General features: G+C 46.4%; 1 long non-coding RNA gene across 1 annotated transcript; it reads left to right on the top strand.

The window, feature by feature from the left end:
* The first annotated feature begins 232 nt into the window (after positions 1 to 232).
* LOC138848874 (uncharacterized) lies at positions 233 to 8,812 on the top strand. Its single transcript, XR_011387018.2, has 4 exons — positions 233 to 280; positions 4,531 to 4,653; positions 4,829 to 6,103; positions 7,201 to 8,812. It is a non-coding gene; the product is annotated as an uncharacterized LOC138848874 (long non-coding RNA).
* The last annotated feature ends 3,775 nt before the right edge of the window (positions 8,813 to 12,587 follow it).

Genomic DNA, 12,587 nt, shown 5'->3' with positions numbered 1-12,587 from the left:
GACCTTGCACATAAGAAACAATGCAATAAAATCTTGTCTCCAATAATCTGCAAAACACTTGAATTACAAGAAGACAAAACTGAAACTAGCAGTGAAGTGAAACATGATGTACTAGGCACTTTCAACAGGGCAAGCCCATAATAGGATCTTTTATTACTGCAATCAATCCGATAACGGTCTGGCTATGCTTGTACATCTGCCTTATAAATACTTGCCCCTGGCAATTGTTTTCATCAAAACAGGTGCCTGAGGCACTCTGCATATTTTCAGGATGCCCGTGGTAAGTGCCTCTTGCTTTACAAGGAAAATCTGGAAGGGACGACTCCCAATTAGGACTCAGCTGGTCTTGGGAAGAGTGGGAATGAGCCTCTGTTTTGAAAGCTTGCATAGAAACCCTGCTATTATTCAGAAGTCTCTTTTCCATGGGAGACCGGGAGCTCTTTGCAGAGTGGGCACCTCCTTTTGGTGTCCACAGGGCTTGACTATGGTTCTGAGGTGTTGGGAGGGGCATGGGGAGGCTGTGTAAAGGAAGCTGGGACCCTGTCCTAGAAGCTGTTATACAAGATCCCTGCGTGCCCTGTAGATTCAAACTCTGTGCCTGTACAGCTTGAGCCATCTTTTCCCTCCTGCTCAACTTCTCCCCCACCTCCCCATCACCACTTCTTTCCATTCTTTAATTTGCATTTAGTTTAAACTGAATTTGTTCCTGAGACATAAGTTTTTGTTTCTTCAGTTTATTCTAGACTGTCTTTTTTCTTCTGTGCCACTTCCTGTTTTGATTTAGAAATAAGTTGTTCCTTTTCACTGTGGGGAGCTCATGTCTGGGTTAATCTGACTGTGTTCTCTGTAAGTACAACTGTGTACGGTGGATGCTTTGTTCACCTGGTTCCATTCAATATCCAGAAAATCTGCCTCAAATTCTTCAGTTCAGCATATTGGAGTATGTACAAGACAAATTCAGCACTGTTTTTTGGATACCAATGCTGTGTCCGGGCCACTCTTTAGCCTGGGCACACCTACCACTTCCACCATTGGAATGTCACACATTGCTTCTTTAATGTCACATCTTTCAGATACTTGTGACTTTTCAGATGTGCACACCCTTGATGGCCTGGGCAGTTTCTTGGGTGTTCCTAAAGTAAATGTGATTTGAGCCCCTATTTTTGGGATTTATTTATTCATTTCATTGAAACAGAGTTACAGAGAGAGGGAGAAAAAGAAAGAGAATGCTTCTATCTATTGGTTCACCCTCAAATGGTCACACTGGCCCAGGGTGGGGCTAGGCTGTAAGCTAGAGCCCAGAACTCCATGCAAGTCTCCCACATTGGAGCAGGGGCCTAAGGACCTGGGTCATCTTCTGTTGCTTTCCCAAGGCCCAATACCAGCAGGCTGGATCAGAAGCAGGGCAACAGGGACTGGAACCAGCACCCTGATATGGGATGCCAGTATGAGGGGCAGTGGCTGTGTGGTGCCACAAAGCCACCCCCCCCTTTTAAGATTTGTTGATTTACTTGAAAGGCAGATGGACGGGGCAGGAAGAGGAAGAGAAAGATATGAATCAGGATCTGCATGATGTTGTGGGGCTTTCTGGGTGAAGTTCATAGCAAACTATTTTCACAGATCCCCTAAGCCTGCTTACAGGAAGAGCCCATCTCTTTAACACCAGTAACTCCCCTGCTATGCCACCTCCTGGAGTCTCCTTCAGCAGAGAAACATGCTTGATTAAACGGACACTTGCAACCCCACCATCCTATATTGGAGCTCCCACCTCAGTCCCAACTGTTCTGCCTTGAATCCAACTTCCTACTAATGCCCCTGGGAAGATAGCAGAGGGTGGCCCAACTATTACCATGTGGGAAACCAGGATGGAGTTCCTGGCTCCTAGCTTTGGCCTGGCCCACACCTGGCTGGGGAAGCTGTTTGGGGAGTGAAAGCTGAGTTGGTGTGGCTGGTGCACGGGTCGTGAGAGTCATCACCATTTCTGGGGAATTAGCAGACATCAGTTTTGCAATGGAAAAAAGGGACACATAACACAGGCAGTATCAGCCCAGAATGATCATGGGGCAGGGCTTAAAGGGGGCAGGAATAAATAGAACTTTTCGTTTTGGGGGTATTTGGATTTTTGTTTCATTTTGTTTGGTTTGGTTGTGGTCAAAGCAAAGCAGTATGTTTATCATCTGGACTTTCTGAGTTAGCAAGTTGGGGGCCAAGCAGGATGCTGGTTGGGGTTAGCCAGGCACTAGATGGTTCTTCTGGTAAATCTGTGGTTTTTCTGGCAATGGACTGTGAGCTTTTGACCCAGGCAAGAGCACAGTGTGGGGAGGGGCCTCCCTCTCAGGTGTAAGTGGAAGTAATGGAGCTGTTTGAGCTTGCAGGGAGTGATCCAGTGGATGGAAGCACTTTCATTCTCTCTCTCTCTCTCTCACTCTCTCGCTCTCTCTCTCTCTCCGCCCCCCCTCCTTTCTCTCCCTCTCCTCCTCCCTCTGTCTCTTTCTTTGTTGTTCTGCCCTTCAAATAAATGAATGAATTAAAAAGAAAAGAAATATGCTTTCATTTTCCATCAAAAAGCTTTCCCTTTTTCCTGTTTCTCCCACAAGCTACTGACCTAACATCCAGTCCCCCTTGCAGAAAAATCCTTAAAAGACTTGCCCATGCCCACTGTCACCAACTCTCTCATGTTCTCTCCGGAGCCCACTCCAATCAAAATTTCACCCTCATTTCTCTAAAAACCTGCTGTCTCTAACACTCTACTCATTCCTCCATCCTCTGGACACACTTGCTTGCTTCCAAGCCACAGCCTGGGTGATTGCTGTCTTTGTCTCCTTTGCGATTCTTCTTTTGTTTCATATCTTTTAGGCTCAATCATCAGTCCTCTCCTTTTCTCTCTCTACTCACTGCCTTGTCAATCTCATCCAGTCCAGTGGCTTGAAACAGCTTCTTGTTAACAACGACTCCCAAAGGCACGGCGGCAGCCAAAATCTCCCTCCCCGACTCCAATCTGGCAAATCCAATAGTCAAGTCTTGACTAAGTTCCAAACCATATATCCCATGTGGTCTGGGAAATAACACAAAATTGCACAGAGAACATGCATGTCATGGAAAACTATAGGCAAATTAATGTAGACTGGGACAAGGGGAAGTTTGAGAGGCAGAGAGGAGAAAGACTGCACCAGATATAATTAAACCATAAGCATGGGCCACAATGGTTCATCACCAGGGTGATTTTAGTTTGAGGTTGAGCAGGCAGTTCCTGGGCAGCTGTCCTCACAGAAGTACTTTTCTGGTAAGTCTGTAGCGGCCTCAGTGGAATAGTGTAGTTCTGGCACAGTCTTTCATGATAGTACCTAATAGGCAATCAGGTGTAAGACCTGTTTCTTTGTAATCTCCTGGCTTATTTATTTCCTTTGGCAGGATTGACACAAGTGACTCCATTTTGATTGTGACAACTTTCCCAATCCATTCACCTCACTTTCCCTTATTCCAACTGGCAGCAGCCCCTTCCTTTCATTTGCTGGGACCAAACCCCTGGAGCAATCATTAACGCTGTTTCTCTCACACCCCACAGCCAACTCTCTAGAGAAGCCTTGTGGTTTTACTTTCAAAACGCATCCAGAAGCCAAGCATTTTCCCCCAGTTCCTGCATTACACATGGCCCAAGCCACCATATCTCTCACACATTCCCACAACATCCACTGCCTGCTTTGCTCTCTAAGTCCTGCCTCTTCACAGCTGTTTTTAGCGCAGAAGCCAGAGAAACCCCTGGACATGGAAGATCACATCACTTCTCTCTTCCTAACCCATTTTTTATCCAGAAAGTGCTCATGCATCCACCTTTTGAGAGCTTTCCTAAACCATGCCTGCCTTTCCCTTAGAGGCACACTGATAGCGAGTTCAAGAAATTATTCTCTTAAATGGGTACTGGATCCATTTCTTTTTAACCTTGATTTTGTTGATGATGGCTATTTAATGAAAAATGATCTTTCCGAATTACGAGCTAGTGGCCAAATCCTAATGGAATTTGAGACAATGAAACTAGAGGATTTCTGGTGTGCTCAATTCACAGTGTTTCCAAACTTGGCAAAGATGGCTCTAGAAATCCTCGTGCCATTTGCAACTACCTACCTTTGTGAGTTGGGATTTTCATCACTTTTACATTTTAAAACAAAGTCAAGAAATTGCTTTAATATGAGTGAAGACATCGTGTGGCTATTTCAAAAAAAGTTCCTCGTTTCTCAGACATCATTGAACAAAAGCTACAGCAGAAGTCATTATAAGCTAATACACTTTTGGAATGTATAATTTTCTAGTATATTCTTAATAGCATTGTAAAATTAAAAAAAAAGAAATGGTTCTCTTATACCCACATTTCAGGCTCACAAAACCCAATGAGACACTTCCCCATGAGGTCTGGAGAGGACAGCGGAGTTCCCTGAAGACACAGAGATGATCCATGACAGAGCCACCATGCCAGCTCAGTTATTTGGATGCCCGTTTCAATGCTCATCTCTTCTCAATGTGCTCTGCTTTCAGCTCTCTGGGATGCTCAACTTTGGTGGGAGGATCTTGAAGAGGATAGTTACCCTTGTGAATAATTCAAGAAGTCAAGAAACGAATCAAACTCCTCCAACTCTTCAAACTCCTCAGCCTGCAATGGTGAGTCCTGAGGCTAATCTGCGGGTGGGAAGATGTTCCAAAGAGGATGGAGTTGAGGGGGGCTTCATCTTTCTGCCCAGGGGCAGAAAGAATCCTGTGGGGTGTCTATGGACCTGCACACATGCCCTCCTTCTCCTACCCAATAAGCACACCTCTATCTGCCTGTGTCTTCCAGGTGTACGTGTATGCACCAAGTCTCCATATACATATTGAAAACCCAAACATGACTCATGAACTCGTCCCCCGAGACAACATTTGGCAATAACCGAGTAAGGCTAAAGATGCTGGATTAAAAGTCCTCCTCTTTCTGGGCTTCCACAACCAGGCTCCTCCCTTCTGGTTTAACCAAGGAAAATGTCTCTCCAAATGCTTGCAATCTGGACTTCATGCTTCCTTTCAGCCTGGGAAATCCCTCTATTAATATACTGAAAAGAAGATAAGAATTGTAAGTGGATTTTAACTACAAGCTCTACTCTAGGCAGATACGCATTTGTATGTGCGTGCAGCATTCACACCCAGGTATTATAATGCTCACACCAGAGGGCTTCCCTGCATGACAGCCTATAGGTCTTCACTCGCTCAATTGTTAATTCATCTAATAAATATGTGCTAAGCACTTGGCATGTTCCAGGCTCTATTCATTGCAGGAGGAGGGTGAACATTGATGAACATGACATAATTCTTGAATTCAGGGATTGTGACAACATGAGACAGAAAACTGTGAGCACTTTTCTCTGACACAAGTAGCCTTAGGGAGATGGGCAGAAGGAATACAGAGACAGGTGTGATGGATTCTGCAGTGTTAGGGGCAGGCATGAGGAAGGTGGGAAACAAAGCTGCTTGAAAAAGCAACACTTGAATGGGGTGGTGGGGGCAATAAGGGTTCTTTTCAATGGAGAATGGAACGACACTGTTTAGGAGATCATTGGAGAGAATGGGTCTTCCACTGAAATGACCAGCCCTTGTATAAGCTGTTACTACTGACGCTACAGAACTCGGGAATGGATAATGCCTTCACATAAGAAATCTCTGAGTCAGGAGGTTAGTATGCGACTATTCATAAAATGAGAAGGACATGTTCCAAAGACAAACTGGGGTGTATATGACTTCCTTATTGATAGGTGATTCCTTAAGTGCTGTTATCTGTGATGGCCTCCTGGCATGCAACAGGTTGCCTTCTGATGGGTTATGGCTATAATCAATAAAGGGCAGGTCTATCACACTTCCTGTGCCCAGGAACACTGCAAGATTTCCTGTGGTTTTGTTTGTTTCTTCACTTTTACTAACTAAACACAAAATGTAACTTTACTCTTGCGAATAGTTCCAGCCTCTGATTTACCTAGGAAGTGGTGTCTGGCATTCCTCACTCTTCTGCACAAGCCTCTCTTTGCCTGGAATCCTGCTGATGGCCCTCATTTGGTTGGGAACAGCCAAGGTTGCCAGGCTTCAGGTAGGTTTTCATTTGCTAGAAGTGTGGGCCTTTCGAATCACAGGTGATGAAATTGGGCTTTTACAAAATAAATATGGATGTGCAATATTCTGGTTCTAGGCTGGCCCTTTGTGCCTCTGTTGTGTAAGTGAGGGTGCTAGCACATCAAGCGCTCTGAAAGATGGCATCCTGTGCTCCCTTCTCTGAGCAGTGAGTAGACAGAGCCAGTCTGCCCTTCTCCACACCACCTGCCAGGTTGCTTCTTCCCAAAGACCCTTCCAACTCCACACCCTCTCATCCTGAACTCTGATCTTCCACTTGACCCTACACTCTGTAGTCAGAGCATCTTTCCTGACTTTTTTGAGGTAGGGTGACTCTGACATTGTGGAAGTGGTACAGCCCCTGTAGTGCAGGTCATCTCAGAAAAAGTACTTTCTAATTCACCTGCTGCTTCTCCAGGTAGGAAGCACCTAATATCTGATGCAGACTCTTGCCCTGCTGAAATCACCATAGTGTGGAGAGCACCACAGTTCCTTCTGTAGCCTACTGCCTGTCCTGATAGTCCTGGGTTCTGAGGCCCAGGGAGACCCCACACACATAAACCTGGGGTGACAGTGCCTCCTGTGGAGAACAAAATTCTGTGCTTTTTATGTACCAGTCCAGAAGCCACCCATCTACAAGGCTTCATCTACTCCACTCCACTCCATATCAATGTAACAAAAGAATTAGAAGAGGCTTTGGAGGTCTATGCATAGATGAAAACACAGAGGGACTGAGGGCAGAAGTTTTCCCAGGGTCTTCAGCCCAGATGGGAGCCCAACCTGGGCTGGAACCAGATCTCCAGATGGCCAGTCCAGGGATCCCCTTGCCAAAACAAGGGCAAGTAGTGGGGAAAATGGGTTTCCTGATCATAACACTCTGTCTCTACTCCTCAGACTCCACTACCACTGACTGGTTTTGTCCCCAGTTCCTATGCACTGAAGCTGTGGCTCTCACCAGGTCACCAATGCCCTCCACATCCAAAGGTCTACTTCAAACCTCATCTGATTTGTCTTTGGCAAGAATTAACCCACAAAACAACCCTCATCTTAACACATTGTCTTCTGGTTCTGCTCCAGGTTCTTCAATGCAATCCTCATTCTCCTGTGCGTGCAACTTGTTCTCCTCATGTCCCTCCACTATCGCACTACCCTTCACCTACTAATTCAACAGAGTACTTAAGCTGGTGTCATGGAGCTGATGTGAGAATCCAATGTGCTCATCAGTGCCATAAATTGCTGCAAAATGATTAACCCAGAAGACCCAGGTGCCTGAATCACCATCCTCTAACTGAGGATTCCTTATGAAAGAGACTGGCTCTTTCCTGGTTGAAATGCCTGCCAGTTAGCAAATTCAAGTGCCACTTCCTTAGGGAAGCTACCCGGGGTTCTATATGAGTCATGAAAAAAGAAAAACTCAACATTTCTGTCACCAAAATGTGGTGGGATTTTTCCCACACAGGTGGATTTTCCTGTGGACATCACTGAGTATCCTGTACTTTGATTCACTTGTGACACTGTCTACCTGGACTTAGCATCAGATCCCAGAGGTTAAGGGTTGTGTTGCACAAGACGTACCCCAATGCAGAGGCCAGTTGCAGGCCCAGGCCTTTGGTTCAACATCCAACTGGTTACCATTTGAGGCTTCCCATGATACCCTTCTTTGCTAGAGCAGCTCACATAACTCAAGACAGAGCATTTCCACTTACCAGGTTACCAAAAAGAATGGTGAATCTTCAACGGCTCACCAGGTGTGCAACCTGCTTTCTGTTTAGCAACCAAGAAGCTCTCAGAACCCTGATGTTCAGGGATTCTTTTGGAGGCTTCCTTGTCAATCTCCAGCCTCTCTCCCCTTTCTAGAGGAGACGAATGAGGCTGAAATTTCCAAGCTTCTAATCAGGGCTCTGACTTCCTGATGAGCAGCTGCCATGCAGGAGCCAACAAGAATCACCCCAGTGGAACAAATGATTCTCCTGTCACCCAGGAAATCCTAAGATTAGGAGTTTTGGCTCAAGACCAAATAGTGCAACAAAATACCCTTATTGTTCCCAATTTGTAAGGGTTTTAGGAGTTCTATGCCAGCAACTGGATGCAGAGGCTATAAATATATGATTGGTTCCTATAAAGTGAAGCATGCAGATCTGTGGTAGGAGCAAAGAAGCAGGTGCTTGCAAATGTGACAAGGCGGTGAGGACATGCAGAATCTGAGGAGTGGAGTTTGGAGTTTTTTTAATCATGACTTTTTAATATTGTGGTTAAAAAAAAACTGTGATTTAACATTTCACAGTAGCTAATTGCACTTGCATTCACAGCTGATCCCATCCTCCCTAAGAACTGAGACATTACATTGGGAGAGTCATTTCAGTCTTCCCAAGATCTATTACAATGTAAGGGGGTGTGTCATGTCAAGGAAAGGCACCTGCTTCCCAGGGCCCCGCCCCCCAGCCCAACCCCAGTGTCATGCTATGAGCCACATTTCCATGACCTTTCCTTCTGGGACCACTCATGTTGATGCATTAGCTTCCCTGGGCAGGTTCAGTCTTCCTGAGTGTAGACACCATGTCTTCAACAACTCCTGCTCTCCTGTCATGCTCTGGATAAGCCTTGACACATGGCAGCTGTTCACTGACTATTTCGTTGAAGTAAAAGTACCATCTTCCTTCCAGTAAAGAAGCCATGATAAATCCATCCACCCAGTTGTTCCGCTCTCTGTCTCCCAGGTGCTGGTAATGCAGTGGTAAACAGATGCAGTTCCTGGCCTCTGGGAGATTCCATGCAGTGTATGAGACAGGCAAGTCACATGGTCATTCAAGTGAAGCAAAGTGAGGTGAGAGAAACAAACAGGACACTCTCATAGGCATAAATAGAGAGTAGGAAGAAGAGATAGATGTAGGATGGACGTCTGCACGGAGATTTGACTGCACAGGGTGGGGCCATCAAAGCCAATTTCTGCAGAGGCAGTGACATCAGGCAGGAAAGAGCTTGGAGTTTCAGGAAACTGAAAAGAGATCATGGGACTTCAATAGGGAGATTGAGTGTGTCTTAAATTGGGGCTGGAAAAGTGACCACGGCCACACAAAGGATCTGGGTTTTATTCTAGGGCTACAAGTCCTTGGATCACTTCAAGCATCAGAATCAAGTGACCTGTTTAGGGTTTTGAAAGGTGGCACCGCTTGAGTTGAAAGGGAAGGACCAGAGGAGGGTGAAGTGGGAAGCAAGGCAGTCCCAAGGAGCTTCAGTAAGCAGCCAGCACAGAGTTTGGTAGACTGAGACCCAAGCTCAAATCCAGCCCAGCATGGCCTTCTTTGTAATGGAAGTTTTACTGGAACACAGCCACACTCATATTGTCTTTGAATGCTTGTCATTCAAATATTTGGCAATATGACAAGGACCCAGACCCCCAAAGACTGCAATAGGTACAGTCTGGCCCTTTAGAGAGAGTTTTCCAACCCTAGAAATCAAAGACAAGACGATGATCAAGTCCACATTCTGTGCACTGGAGTCCTGATGTCCATGTCACTTGTTACAATGAGACACAATGCCTGTGGCCCATCCCCTCCCTCCTGCCCTTGATGATCAAGGCTCCCATGGAGAAAGCAATGAAAATGGATCTGTAAGACATAATCATGGCAGGGGGGAGTGTGCAGTGATATGCATGCCCACAAAATACCTGCAAATGCCGGAACTGGGCAATGACAGGGGAAACAAAGAGGTAATTCGAGGGTCAGGTGTGCAGGTGAGATCTCTGGGGCTCATGAATGGCACTGACGATATCGGGGGATCTGAGGAAGACATGGAAATTGAGGGCAGTGTCAAGGTTTCTGGCTCAAGTAATATAAGACCATTGCTAAACTAAGAAGAGTAAAAGTTTTCAAGAGAAAAATCAATATTTTAGTAATATCTTCCTCAAGAATTTATGAAAGCCTGGAATTTCAGAGGTGATCAAGAACTTAAAGTCAATATAGGCTAAAACTGATGAGGTGGGTTTTAATGTTTCCTTGAAGTCCTCTATACAAAAATGTACATTCTAAGTGCTGACACAAATAACGTGCACAAAGAGACAGATTTTATTAAAAAGGTGAGAAAGTGAACACACATACACACACACATACACACACACACACACACACATGAGCAGATTGCCTCATATAGAGGCAGTGGGCCAAAAATTTGTCCAAAAAGAGAAGGGGTGGGAGAAGGGAGACAGAACACCTGACAGTACCTCCAGCTGTGTCTCTGGCTGAAGAGAGTTTCTCCTACTTGGCCTCCATTATAAGGTCAGGGTCGCACTTCTTAGGTGTGAAGTCACAGCACCTCCACAAATTCCACGTTCAGCTCAATATCTATATTTTCATGGCATCTTCCTTGAGTCCCAGATGAAACAGATGCACTCCAGGAAAGGGGATATTTTGATTGACAAGTAGGAGGATAGAATTACACACAGGGGCTTGGGACTTCCAACTCAGCAGACCTACCTAACTCACTGTCTCTGTTATTAAACACCTGAAGTGCTGTTTTCACCATCTGACTCATGGGAGTCTGGGGTCCTGCAGCCAGTTTTTGAAACTGTGCCCTCAGGAGTCCATAGGAATGAACGTAGAGGAGATTCCAAGTCAGCGGATTAGTGACAAGGTGGTACACTCAAAGCTAGGTGAACATAGTGGGGGAAAAAAGTGGAGTAAGTGCATTATCAGGGGAGAGTTGGAGGGAAAATTGCAGTGCAGATTCTGCAGAAGGAGGAGAGAGATCGTGGATGTGTTTGGAAGGTGCGGACAGCCAGCAATGAGCATGGATACAACAGATGACCCCAGCAGCCCTGAGCCAGAGAAAGTGCCAGCTTTGGAGAGCAAGGTGAGATCAAACTGTAGTGGCCCATGCCACCGGTGATATAGCCAGGGGGAGAGCCCAGCGGATTACATTGTCTTTGAGTCTGGCCCAGAGCCCTGAGGAGAACATGGTGCACACTTACCCAGGGAAAAAGAGAAAGGGCACATACCTCTTTCCCCATGCTTTCCTCAATGGCAGCTGGCAACCAGCTGCGGACGGGCACCATTTTGGAATAAGTAGGTAACAACTACACACCCAGTGCACACCCAGCAACAACTGGCAAGGACAGTCACTACCTTGTCAGCAGAGGCAATTGCAGCAGCTCAGAGGAAGAGGGGAGGGCGGGAGGTACCCGACGATGGGCTGGAAGAAGGAACATTTTTGGATATTAGTACTGGGTGCAGAGACTCTTTTATGTGCCCAATATGATTATGAAACAAGTAGGGCTGCGGCCAGTGGGTATTGTGCACATATGTGATCCAGGAATTTTATCAAAGGGAAAAATCTGCATTCCCCACTGACTCTGAGTCTGGCTGGGAAGACTGACAGGGCCCTAGGCACCTACATATGACTGTGAGGTGCCCCCAGGTCCTCAACATTTCCCAGTGCCTAGGTGGGACTCAGGCAGCTGGCTCAGGGAATATCCCAGCACCTCTGTGGATGGCACAGGCTAGTGGGGCAGAGTGGATGCTCTGCACCCTGTGACCTTGGGAGCCCCAGGTGCTAAAACTGTAGAAACTGTGACAGCATGAGAGGGTGCAAGGTGTAGCTGGGTCTCTGGGCAATCACTGCGTGGTTCTACAAGCTCAGTCTACTAGCTGATTGCCTGGGGTGAGTCATTTCAGTGGGTTCTATGCTCACACTGAGGACTGCACAGATTTTTTGTGTGGCTCATGCACAAGCAAGGATGAGTATTGTAAGTACTGTGGGCTAACACTCAGGCATTGATCACCTTGGAGGAGAGGAGGTGAGGATGTGATCACATGAACAGGGGTGACCATTTCCCACCCCCACCACTTTCTGTTAATAAGAGGAAATCCACCAGGCCCAACTTGGGTGTTCCCCAAACACTCAACCCACATGGAGCACTAATCAGAGCTCCTTGGCCACATCCAGGACACTTCTGGGCATTCACTGAAAGTGCAGACATGCCACTAAGCCACAGAAGCATAGCTCAAAGGTAAAGGCCAATGGCCAGCACTCAGCTCACTAAGATAATCCTCCGTCTGTGGCACCGGCACCCAGGGTTCCAGTCCCGGTTGGGTTCCAGATTCTGTCCCGATTGCTGCTCTTCCAGTCCAGTTCCCTGCTGTGGCCCAGAAGTGCAGTGGAGGATGGCCCAAGTACTTGGGCCCTGCACCCGCATGGGAGACCAGGAGGAAGCACCTGGCTCCTGGCTTCGGATCGACGCAGCATGCTGGCCACAATGCGCTGGCTGTAGCGGCCACTTGGGGGGTGAACCAACGGAAAAAGGAAGACCTTTCTCTCTGTCTCTCTCTCTCTCTCTCTCACTGTCTGACTCTGCCTGTCAAAAAAAAAAGATAAAGGCCATTGGAAAAAAAATCAGTAAGTGCCATTATGTTCCTAAAGCTGTACCTATTAAATATGTATCATTAAATAAAAGCGTTCTATAAAAAAGG

The sequence above is a fragment of the Oryctolagus cuniculus genome, chromosome 1, assembly GCF_051225735.1.
Source record: "Oryctolagus cuniculus isolate XC-2025 breed Fujian yellow rabbit chromosome 1, ASM5122573v1, whole genome shotgun sequence".
Taxonomy (NCBI): domain Eukaryota; kingdom Metazoa; phylum Chordata; class Mammalia; order Lagomorpha; family Leporidae; genus Oryctolagus; species Oryctolagus cuniculus.
This window is presented reverse-complemented; position numbering and strand designations above follow the sequence as displayed.